The sequence below is a fragment of the Miniopterus natalensis genome, chromosome 4 (assembly GCF_054644295.1).
Source record: "Miniopterus natalensis isolate mMinNat1 chromosome 4, mMinNat1.hap1, whole genome shotgun sequence".
Classification (NCBI taxonomy): Eukaryota; Metazoa; Chordata; class Mammalia; order Chiroptera; family Miniopteridae; genus Miniopterus; species Miniopterus natalensis.
In genome coordinates, this window is record NC_142084.1 from 87,534,782 (window position 1) to 87,548,155 (window position 13,374).

A 13,374-nucleotide genomic window follows, 5' to 3' on the forward strand; every position below is an offset into this window, starting at 1 on the left:
ATGTAATTGCTCTTTTCAGCCTTATTTGGATGACTAAATGAAGGGCCAAATATTCATCTGAAAGGGTAATTACCTTTCTATTTTAAATTCAGTTCATAATGCCCTACTTGAGGGCTTAAAAAAAAATCCTAGAATCACATATTAGTCATCTCTGCAACCTGAGAGCCTAGTGCAGTCCTAGGGTACGAATAGTGAATGAATGAATGAATGAATGCCCAATAAAGTATGATTATTAGACTTCTGCATGTATCTACATATTTTTGTGGATAAAATGTACACTTCAGTCTCCATGAAGTCCCTGAGTTTTTCCAACTCTTGTTGAGATTTATACATTTTAATTGGGTTATGTAAGTTTTAAATATGACTTGCAACCTATTATCTGCTTAAAAACACTGAACAATTTCCATAGGAAAAGTATACATTCTCTGTTGCAAAATTTTTTTACAATGTTTTCCCAAATATACAAATTTTGATCTCAGTCAGAATTCTGCCTTACCCTACTTCTGAATGAACAGCTGGGGGGAGGGGGGCGGTGTGTGTCAAACTTCTAACAAAAGATATATGAGTATCCTCGGGGTGTATCAAATAACTGTAGGTAGAATTTACTTTCCTGGGTCACTTTAGTCCGTGCTCTGGACTGCTTCACAACACTCTGCTTTAGCAAATAATTAGTCTGAGGATCTCTAGAACAGCATTTTGATTTATAATAAAGTGACCTTGAAGACTTGTGATTTATACAACTGGGAAATAGAAAATAAATAAGATACATCATTTGCATGTGTTTATGCTACAAATAGCCTAAAAGGTAGGACATAAATAAAATAAGCAATTTATATTGTGCTTGAGAGAAGATATTTAGTGATATCAAATTCTTGGAGCTAAAGTGAAAAATGTGCTTACATTGTCTCTGTTAGAAGATAATGCTACCTAAGCTTCTTTGATAATAAGCCCTCTTAAGATGGAAGGGCGATGATATTGTTTGGATGCTACAGATTATCAGTCACCTGGGCTGTGTTTGGACATAGGAAATTGTATTCTCTTTGGAGCTAAATAAATGGTAATATTGTGAGATCCTGTGTCATATGTTAAGTCCTGTTATTTGTCAGCAAGGCAGTGCTGCTAAGAAACGCTCCTAGACAGGCCCTGGTGGTTCTGCTAACTGTCACATCAACTTTCATTTCATTTATACCTAAGTGACACATCATGGCAACATCAAGAATGGAAGAAACTCTCAAATCTAAGTAACTGTTACTGGATATGAAAAGAGTGAATCTGTGTTCCACCCTTTTTCCTAGGCCTCCAGCCTCTCAAGGTGAATCCTGTGAGCTTTCAGAGAGGAAGCATATCCTTCACATTTAACAACCCCACATTATGAAAGTCATCTCACAGTTGGTTTATTCAAAGTGAAAAAACAAACAAACACAAATAAACCACTTTCGGCTGCTCCACAATCCATGGCATCACCAAGCCAGAAGGACTGAGATAATCGAAATTAAACCAATTCACTTCCAACTCCAAACAATGGAATAAATGCACTACAGGCTGTCTCTCCGACTAATTACAGCTAAGCATCCTGGAAGGAATTAAACACACACACACACACACACACACACACACCCTACCTAAGGACTATACAAAGTAAAAAATAGCAGGCAGACTGGGGAGGAAATCAACATGTGAAGAAAGGCCATTTCAATAATGAGTTTATTTTTTTCTTCCCCATATACCTCCTTAAAGTAACAGACAGACACACTCAGACACACACACACGTTTGCACAAAAGCCAAAAGCATATATAAATAAAGAGTTATACTATGTTCCTGGTGTGAGTATTGGTAAGATGTCAATTATCCCCTAATTGGTCTGTAAACAAAATTCCATCATAATCAACACCCAAGCAGAAAGTTTTGGAGATATACACAAGCTGGTTCTAAAAATCTATACGGAAATCTAAGGAACAAGACATGAAAACAATTTTGAAATGGAAAAACAAAATTGGAGGATTCACACCCTGGGCTTTGAGACATTATTAAGCTACACGAACACAGTGTGGTATTGATAGAAAAGTAGGTCAATAAAACTGAAGAATCCAAAAATAAACCCACACAAAGAAGCTCAATAATTTCTGACAAAGACACAAATAAATATCATAGTGAGACACAGTAAGTACTTTCATAGTAAGTAGTAAGTACATTCTCAACATCTTAAACTGTCACCTCCTTGAAAGAAAAGATCGTTCCTCCCTCCCGTGAATGTAGCCAATTTTGTGCACACTTTCTGGTAAACTGTAGAAACTACAATTGTCTGTTAAACGGTACAAATTCCCTTGTGAACGCTTGGGGATACGCACAGAGGTCTGTAAACTGTGCATACCCTTTGCTCTGACATTTACATTCCAAGGCATACTTGTAGAAAATAATTAAGCAGTACATTTTGAGAGCTGTATCTCCAAATATTAGCACAAATCTCTTACTTGTCTCTGCAGTGCTAACAAGCTAGTTTAAGACACTGCTATTCGTGATTATACTGCGACTGCTGCTTCTCTGTCTCGAACCCTTACACATGGTAGTAGGAAGGTTAAGCAGATCACATCTCCCTTGGTTAATGTCATCCAAAGGCTATTCATCACTCTTAGAATAAAATACACACTTATTATCTTCGCCTTTACAGTCCTACATGACCTGGACTCCACATACCTCCTTTATCTCACCTCAACTCACGAAGCCCATCCACACTAGTCTTTTCTCTGTTTTACAAATACTCCAAGGTCTTTTAGCCTTGCCAACTTTGTCTTGCTGACCAACAGACTGGAAATCTACGTCCCTAAGTGTGGTTGGCTCTTCCTTGGGACTCAGAGCTCAACTCAAAGATCAGACCAACTCAACGGGCCTTCCCTGACCACCTTCCCTATCCCCAGCAGGTCCTATCACTGCCCCCCCACCCCATTTCTATTATGTTTATAGTACTGACTATTTTTCTCAACTACTACTATTTATTGGTTTACTTTTTTGTTCTTTTTTTTTTTATCTCTCCCAACTAGAAGGTAAGTTCTATGAAAATATGAAGCTTTCTCAAACTTGTTCATCACTGTATCCGCATGCCCAAAAAAGAGCTTAGCACAGAATAGCAATAAAATCTATTTACTGAAATGCGTGAAAGAATAAATGAAGGACAATGCACAGACATTCATCTCCCTCAAGTACTTATTACTGTATTAGCAATAAAATAAAATAAAAAGTAAATAAGACAGTACAAATAAAGAATGGGATATATGCAGGGATTAAAATATCATTGTAAAAATATTTATTAACATGAATAGATATTTTCAACACACTATTAATATTTTATGTTACTATATATTATAATTTTAAAAGAATACTGCAAAACAATATGCACAATATAATCCCACTTTGGAACTACATGTCTATATACTGGAAAAAGTGTTTAAAAGAAAATATAAATATTAACAGTGGTATCTCTGTGTAGTGAGATGCCAAGTGGTTTTCAGTTCCTTTTGTTAATCTATATACCTTTCTGTTTTATAAAAATAAATTATTTCTGCAACAAAAACAATGTATACAAATAATTCCTTGTCAAGCTAAGTTATAAAAATAGCATCTAACATTACAATTGTCTTTACACTCTGCGTACTTGAGAGCTCAGCATGAAGAAAACAGAAATATAGTCACAAATAAATGAGAAACCCTCAGCCTTTTGGTTTGCTGTTAACAAACACACATCGCCTTTGTATTGATCAAGGGGTTTTATCTAGAAAAGTACACAAGAAGTAAGAGCTTTAAGTGGTCAGCTGTCTTTTCTTTTCCAAGGAAGCTCACATTTAATCCATCAATGAGAAAATCCATCCCTATTTTCCCTCCTAAGTGCCAAAAATAAAGAGAGATCTCATAATCTTCATCTGGCACTAACTTCAGTCCTCTTAACCCTCACTGTCAGGAAATACCATTTTACTTCTAACATAAAGCTTTTATATCTGTTTCTTGTTTAATACGCAGAGATGTGCGTGTGCATGAGCGTGTGCGTATGCACACTCATGCACACTCACGCGCGCGCGCGCACACACACACACACACACAGCTGTTCACCTAGTTTTAGCTCCAACAGCACCCTCTATATAGCGACAGAAGTTCCTGTCCATGGATTGATCTACAAAAGCTTCCAAAGAGACTCACTGCTTGTCCAGCCCAAGCTCTGTACAGGCTCCTCGGGGCCCCCTCTCCGCGGCTCCGCCGCCCGCGCCAAGTGCGTGGGCTCTCAGGGCGGCGGTCCCGCGTGGGCCTCGGGCCTTCAGGATTCTGCCGCTCCCCTTACCTTCCACTAAGCACCTTCCCGAACCTCTTGTTTGAACAAACCCTTTCTACGCACCCCCGGCACACCTTTCACTTTCCCTGCTGCTCGTTTTCCCCACACCCTTCCCCCTCTGCCCACCCAAGTCCTGCCGTCCCCCAAGGGCTGGCGAGGTCTCCCCCGCTGGCCGCACCGTCCACGCCCGTCCCCCGCGTCCTTCAGAGCAGCGCTCCGGCAGCCCGGCCTCCCTGACTGGAGCGGTTACCGCCTGAGATGCTCTTTACTAAGTGACACCGGCGGCGTCTTTAACACAATTGACCTTTTATGAATGTTTGTTCTCGGGCACACTAAAGCTTGTTTTCACTTCTTTTTTCTTTTTAAATTTTATTTATTTATTTTTATTGATTTCAGAGAGAGGAAGGGAGAGGGAGAGAGAGAGAGAGAAACATCAATGATGAGAGAAAGTCATTGATGGGCTGCCTCCTGCACGCCCCCGACTGGGGACCGAGCCCGCAACCCGGGCATGTGCCCTGACCGGGAATCGCACCCCATCTCCTGGATCCTAGGTCGACGCTCAACCGCTGAGCCACACCAGTAGAGCTTGTTCTCACTTCTTTGCTCTTCATGCACAAGTTTCAAATTTTGATCTTTGAATTTTGATCGGGGGGGTTAATCTTGAACACCCCCCCAAGGAATCTGTTCCCCCCACCCACTGGCATTTGAAAGCAAACTCTCATTCTGTCCCTTCCTATGTCTCAAACACCCCCAGAGCTACTGACATGCTTTCTGTTTTTCACAGCTTCTCAAATTCTACTAGCCAAGGCCCCAGGGCTGTGCACGAGGATTCCTGAAGGACACGGTCTATCCACCCAAAGCAAAAATAACTCAGGGAGGAGTGCAAATATTCCCACACAGGCCAGTTCCACATTCTTAACCCTTTACAGCGCTGTCTCACATCGCTGAGCCCGCAGGCTGCTGATGCAATTACAGGTCGTGGTAATATTTTCAGATTCTCCACCTCCTAAACGAGGAGGCAGTGGAGTGAAACTCAGCTCCCCCGTGATAGAAGCCATCGCCTCAGATGTTTAGTGGCAGCATTTTGTGAGGCGCGCACAGCAGCAGCTCTAATTGCTAGAGACACATTCAGGACATAAGAGCTACGCTTCAAACCACCCAAAAGGGAAATCTGACCTGAAACGAATACAAAATAATATTGAATGTACACTGTAATTGAAAAAACATTTTTAAAAGAAGCAACTGATTATTTTTCATGTGAAACTAAAATGCACATGGTCAAGGCAATAAGCTTTCCCACTGTTTTGCTTAGTTCCCTTTGCATTTTATTACAGACTTAACTTCTCAGAGATGTAAGGGGGCTTGTTTTAAGGATAGCTAAAAAAATCAAATCAGTATAACTGGTTATCTCTGTCCCTTATCTTAATACAGTCCTAATATATGGTGGCGGGAGAAGATTTGACTTTGGGTGGTGCGCACACAGTGCAACATACAGGTCTTATAACAGAGAAACCCACACCTGGAACCTATACAATCTTATTAACCAATGTCACTGCAATAAATTTAATAAAAAATAAAAATACACTGTCTGTATGATTTGTTCCCTATCATTTTGTGCTTTTTTTATTACTCTATAAGTTAATCTCAAATTGCTTTGGGGTATTTTTTATCTAAGTAGTCTGTCCCCTATTTTAATACCTAACATTGGCCTTAGGCTCACACTTTCACATGCTTTATCTCATTAATCATCACAACAGCCCTATAAGTTATATACTGGGTTTTCCATTTATGAGCTGCGTGAGATCTTGGGCATGCTACCTACCCTCCCTGAGATGCCATGCTCTGTAAAACAAAGGAAACAATAGTTCCTTTTAGGAAATAAGTTCACCCAGGGAAAGTGATTCGTAGGGTGCCCGGCTCAGATGGAGTGTTTGCTGTTATATCATTATCATTAATCTCATGATTTCCATTTTCCTGGTGTCACATCTGAAACATAGAGAGGTGAGTGGCTTTTCCGATGTTGCTCAGTCAATAATTTTCTAATTCATGGTTTGGCTCGGGGCTCTTAGACTATAGAGCCCATACTTAGTACTATAGGGAGCTGCCTCTGGAACACCCAGTGCACTGCCAGCTTCGATTCTGACTGATCATGTCCCAACACTGCTTCTCTTCTCCTCTATCTCTCTTCAGAAAGTGAGGGGGAAAATCTATCCATCTACCCATCCATCCGTCCATCCAGCTACAGCAACAACAACAACAACAAACCAGAACAATGTAGGGCAAACATAAAATACAGTGTTTCGGGGGTGGGAGGTGGGTAAAAGTTGATGCCTGAGAGTCCTCTGGGATTTCAATACCAAAGTTGTGCAGACAGACATGCATGTATCCCCAGTACACACAGGGAGACCCAATTTTATACAAATGGTGACGGCATCAGCTCACTTTGGTCCTGCAGAATAATGAAAACACCTCGGGTTTCGGCCGAGCGTGAGCCTCGCAACTCGGAAGCCTGGAGTACCCAAGGGGCCGCGGGGTGCTCCCGGGAGGAGCGCACTGACTCCGAAGTAATTCAGACGAAAACTGTTCCTCGCACACTAGAGCCTGCTCGGCCTAGAGTCAGACCGCTCCAGGAAGCAGTGTTCAGCAGAATGGTGGCGATGACTACTTAACTCTTAGATCGAACTACAAGAAATAGGCATTTTTTGTCAGTTAAAAATGTTTGACTTTTTTAGCAGTTTTATATGGTTCAACCTACATGTATGTTAGCTAGTATAAGAGTAAAGTTATTAAATTTATTTGACCACAATTACTAATTTTAGGTTTTAAGTAATTAGTAGCATATACCTACACACACTAGTTTTGAAAAATAAAAAAGCTAATTATTTTTATAATTCTGTTTTTTAAATGGTTCTGAAATTTACGTTCAGAGAAAGAGGAAAACTCAGAGTGTGGTGGAACACCGAGGGTCTTTGTGAAATTCTGTTACACGTTTTGCCTTGAAAATACAACCATGTCAAAGCTATACAGATTGTATTCACTCAGCAGATTTTTCTAAATAATATTATGATGCCATTTATATACCCTACTTATTACAAAATACCAGAAGTTGGGCACTACGCCATGATGTAAGCTGAAGAAGAGTGTAGACGAAGAAAGTTTCATAAATATTTAAAAAATTCAAGTAAATAAAACAGACTTCTTTTCTCTAAGAACAGGTTTGGTGGAGTTGATCAGGAGAAATGAACTTGGGATAGAGCTAGTCTTCAAGGAGGGTCGCATTTCCAGCTCACTGACATGACACCATTAAGTTCTTTTTAGAAACTCACGTTGAATAACAGAAGTTACATACATGTCACTGTTCTGTTCCAAACCAAAGAAGTCCACTGAGTGACTTCTGATGTAAAATGCTGCTTCCCCCTCCCTGGTATATGTGACAATGGCCTCGAAAGTGATCTTTGACATTCGTGCCGTTAAGTTTTAAGAATCTATTTCTTCCTACGGTACACGGGCCAGTGGTGCACATTATTAAGTACACCAAAATGAAATTATTTATAGGATGATCCTTATGGTTTTGATCCCCTGCGGAGTTTCCTGCAATGGTTCATTAATCTGCTGGTTACAAAAAATAACTTTGGGAAGGATACTGGGGAGAAAGAAATAGACAAAGAAAGCCCCACGCAGACCTCCATGAGGATTTGTCACGGCCGACTACAAGGCATACTGCCTCATACAAGTGTCCTCCTTTCAAATGTTGGGTTTTCCCCCCAATTTTTATTTGATTTTATTATTTTTTAAACATATCTTCATTGTTGAAAGTATTACAGATGCCCCCCTTTTCCCCCCATTCACCCACTCTCACTGCCCCACCCCCAGGCCTGCCCCACACTACTGTCTGCGTCCACGGGTCATGCATAGATGCATTAAGTTCTTTGGTTAATCTCTTCCCGCCCTCCCCCCTTCCCTGTGAGATTCGTCAGTCTGCTCCATGTTTCCATGCCTCTGGATCTATTTTGTTCTTTAGTTTATTTTGTTCATTAGATTCCACATATGAGTGAGATCATGTGATACTTGTCTTTCAAATGAACTGGTCCTACCTTGCTTATGCGTATTTGCAATGGGTACAGATCACCCTCTCTTATTTATTTTACTTCTTCCTTCAATTCTAAGCAGCGATGTCACTATTTTTTTATAGAAAAAGTGAAAAGTATGCAGACACTGGCAGAGAGAGACAGGTAGTGCTATGCAGACCCTTTCTGGTATTTTAGATGCTTATTTTTGTTCTGCTCAGCATGGGAGATGCTCATTCTCTCTGACGCAGCAGCCTCTGAAGAGATCTGACAGTGTTAAAAAGAAAGGACGTTTTAAAATAAGTGCGTATCCGGGCTTTCATACTTCTGACAAGCTTGCAGAAGCTGAGAAGGCCGATTTGCAGGCCCAGGCTGGAGCGAACAGAATACCTTAGTCAGTCCATCCAAGAGAATACCTGATGTGCAGAGATGAGAGGGAAATGCGTATGATCACTTTCGGAGGCAAGGCTGTCTTTTCAAACAATGTTGAGATGAAAGTGGCGTTGGGCACCGAGCTTTGCCACTGCCTCTGTCGTCGTCAGATACTCCTAACGCCCGCTGACTGCACCAACAGGCTGGGCTTGGGGCTTGGTCTGCAGGACCCCCGCCCCGCCTGCCCTCTGCACGCGGGCACCGCCTGACCATCCCCAGCTCCTGCGCCCTCGCTCCCTTCTCTAGTCCTGGCCCTGCATGAGCTACAGGCACGTGTCTGGGAAGACTTTACAGATTGCGCTCACTGTTTTAATTATCATAACACTGACTCGAGAAAATTTGAACGCCATGGAAAGACACATTGAAGGATATTTAAACAGCTCAACATTTCACTATCCAGAGTAATCATGACTACGCTGGGGCTTTCCTTCGGGGAAATTTTTCAATGAAGTGCTCTCATTACGAAGAACTGAGGGTCTTCTCCCAGTGAGGACACACATGCATGCACACCACTCACAATCCGCGTGCTTGAGAAAGCCACGCCCCGGACAATTGTCCCCAGGCCTCCCCGCCCGCTCTCTCCTCATCTGAGGCCATCAAATGCCAGCCAGTACAATGTGTCACGTCCAGAGCACAGCAGCCCTCTCTCTTCCTTTGCAGGACCCTGGGGAAGGACAGAGACCCCCAAGCGGAAAGAACCCGAGTCCCTGAGTCGCCGCATGAGGGACAGCTGCCTGCTAAAAAGGAAGCCGGGGTTCGCTTAATGCGCGGAGGGCGACAGTCTCACCAGATGTTTATCTAGTAGATTCATGGATCATGACAGAAACGGCGTTTCAACGACTCGATTCCTAACTCCCTGTGCTGCTTCCAAGAGGAGTCCCCCAGTCGCCTCCTCTGCAACTGGGAGAGAACGGTGCCTATTTTGCAAGATTCTTGCAAAAATAAAAAACAAATGCAAGTGCTGTTGTGCCCGTGAGTCAGCGTTCTGTATGGGCGGGTAGTAGTTAAGAAAGCAAACAAAACAGACGTTAGCTATTCTTAATAGAGTGCCACTGTCTTCCTTTTACCACCGTAAAGCACACACTTTCATTGCTTGATGCCCGTGCGTATCCTACCGCGCCCGCTTCTCCACGGGAAGTGCGCTGAGCGCCTGAGAACATGCTTGCCAGGGGCCAGTGCTGAAGCTAATTAGACGCGCCAGAAGCGCAAGCCTGGTTAACTTCGGGCCATTAGTACACTTCATAAAGTTTAAAAAGTGCTACTTTTACCCATTAAGAAACGCATTAAAGTTTATAGTTTGATTGTGAATGTAATAATGCTGCTCATTTTAGCAAACTCAATATGATGGGAAAACATTCTCACTGCCAACTAAGCTAAAAGGCTATCAATTTGGGCTTCTTAATCAGCAGTAAATTTATACCTTCATTCTTAACTAACGGGAAATATATGACTGATGGAACACAAACGGGGAATAGCAAATACAAACTTAGTAACATAAATACACATCTATTTAAGCAATGAATACATTTAGCCAAATATTTGGCTGTGTACCTTGTATTAAGTACTATGCCAAGTATAATACAGGGTGGTGCAAAAGGAGGTTTAAGCCCAGTTTTCAAGGATAGTATCTTATATACCAAAGATAGTTTTCCCTAAAAATGTAAAAATTAAAGGCAAGTGGGTGAAGTGAATGACATGGTAAGTATGGCCATACAAGTGAGTAAGCCTATAGGCAGACTCACTGTGAGAACCAAAAGTAACATATACAAAGACCCTGGCACAGAGTAGGGACTCAATATCAAATAAGATACAAATATATGATCATTACTGGCATTCTTAGCACTTTCTCTTCAATAAGTCTCCGAGTAACTACACTTCCTTATTTCTAAAGAGAAAAGAAACACAGGTGTACCAGGGTCCTATGGTAAACTGAGTTGTTCTACATCAAAATCAATTTCTGACTTTCCCAAAGTGAAATATATATGGCAATTTAAAAAGAGGTTATGCAAGTCTACACAGGGCACAGATGTCACTTAGAATCGGCCCGTTTTCTGAACCCTCCCTCTGTGGAGAGGAATAATATCTTACCTACCCGAAAGCAGAAGCTGATAATGTACAATTCATTCCATCCCCAAACCTGGTTTTAGCTACGGTGAGCTTGAATCCATTCAAGGAACTTTAATAATAAAGGTAAAGAGTTTTATAAAAAGTCTGTGTTCATTCTGATCCCATGTGTTTGAGGGCAGAGTTGTCCATGTGCTTACTTAAGACCAAACCAAAAATTCAGTCTGAATCCATAATGACTCAGACATTCGTTTTTCTCAGGCTCTACGCGTAAGTGATCCAGAAGGTATCCGATGGTCCTGAATCCCCAAATCATCACAAAGAGTCCAATTCTTAGACTAGGAGGTCCTTTGTTTGGAGTCCAGTCTTCTCAACTTAGAGAAGAACCCAAAACCCTGGAACTTATAATTCTGCCCCAGACCATTCAGCCACTTAGGGGCTGGATGGAGGCAGACTGCAGGGCATCTGAACACGCATCTTGTACTCGCTCCCCATTCTCCGCTTTATCTCGAGCAGTAAACTTTGCTGCTTTCCAACCTCTCACTCAACATTAAAATACCTTCCGAGGATGTGGGTGGGAAGGTGGCAAGGGCACCTTCACAATGCAGACATTTGTGCCTTGGTTTCTGAGATTTAAAAAATAAAACTATATGGTTTCTACAAGAGGAGACCGACCCACACTATTCTGCTAAGTCTATGCAGCTTGTGTTCCTGTCTTCTTCTGGTTCCCAATAGTAGGGTTGGCTCCTGATTGAAAGAATTTAAAGGACTTTGTAGCAAGATGGTTACTGTGACAGTTTTCAAAGTTCAGCATCATTCCTTCTCACTCTAATCCGTCTTTCTCAAAAACGTCTCAGAGGTAGTCTCACGGCAGAAAGGCCATCTTTAACGTCTGTTAGTACCGAAGCTGCCTTCTCTATACAAGTTAAATGCTCTCTGGGCTACTGTCTAATCTATCTAAAACAGGTAACTTTCTCCCACATAGCGTTGAACCCACAATCCCTGTCTTAAAAAGGTGGTGCCCAGAGGCATGGGTATGATCACATTACTTCTTTTAAAACACATACTTTATAGATCTGTATTCAAAGATATAATCCCTCCTTTTGGCATACAAGCCCATTGATGAAATCTGTCCTATTTAACACAGAAGTTTGAGAAGATTATTTATTTTGAGGTGGGTATTGTGTTCCATGTTTATTGACACTGATGAACAGTTTTGAAAAGTAGACAGCAACTATTCTGTTTGACTTCAGAATCTCTAGACTTTCATAGAATATTTTCTGCTTGACTATGCTAGAAATTTTCACATATATTATCAGCCCAGCCAAGATGTGTTCCATACAACAACAGTTTCACTAAGACATTCCTCAAGAAAAGTATGCCATGGTCAAATGTGTTAGGAAAATACTACCCATATTCTATGTTTTTTCTTAGAGATTTACCAGGCACTTTCATTTATTAATATCTCCAAGAAGTCCTACAGAAAAGAATTATTAACTTTGTTTAGTCCAGAATTTCTCAAACTCATTGGCCATGTAATGAATAGGAATTAGCAGAATTAGAGTTTTGTAAACTCATTGAGAAATGATCACACATCACAGCAAACACCATTCCCAATTTTTCCCCATTTACATGGGATGTTTCTGTGTTATTTAGAAAGGACCTCTGGATTTTTATTTCTTTTCTCAGCCTACAAGCTATACCAACAAACGGCTTCTCTATGTCTTACTTAATGCTGATTTCCAGGGGTAAACAGAGAACCTAACACATGCTTATGGCTCAAAAATAATGAATGGATGGTGGAATTCTTTTATTTTAAAAATGAGGTGCAAACAAGAAAAAAACAAACCAAAAGACAAAATGTTAGGTTAAATATTCTACAAGACAACTGTCTTATCTCTTTAGTGACTCAGTATTATAAAAAAAAGTATTAAAGTGGGTTAAAATAGGTTTAAGATGAATAACTCTCAGATGTAAGTTATAATCCTAGATTCAGAGTTCTTCTTCCGAAAAGCCCACTGTTAAGGAAAACTTAGTAAAAATGTTCATATGGTATGCTATAGGAGCAAATATATAAAACAGAAAGGTAAAATTGCCACTAGTTTAAAATATAGATAAAACAGCATAAAACACATTTATTTATGATTTAGACTAAAACAATCTGAATGAAAATACACTCAGTCATAAGGTGTTAAAAGTGGTTGCAATATTATAAGTTCATTTTCTTATTCCGACCTTCCTCTTTAATGAAAGGATCCTTTCTCCCAAATTCCTGACAGATGGTAACCCAAATTCTGCTTGGATACATCCAGTAACAAAACTCTCTACCTGGCAAGGCCGGTGCTGCACTTTTGGATGAGACGCTTATAAGAAACAGGCTACCCTATGACTTTCACCCATAGATGTACTAAAATGGATTCTATTTTTAAAAATGTAACTGATACATGGTTTGAGAAATAAGTCATAAACTAAGGCTGAAAGGGAATGATTTT

General features: G+C 40.8%; 1 protein-coding gene across 2 annotated transcripts in view; it reads right to left on the reverse strand.

Annotated features, from left to right (window-relative positions):
• The window catches only part of GABRB2 (gamma-aminobutyric acid type A receptor subunit beta2), a 175,985-nt gene that overhangs the window by 113,966 nt on the left and 48,645 nt on the right, over positions 1-13,374 (reverse strand). The window lies entirely within an intron of this gene.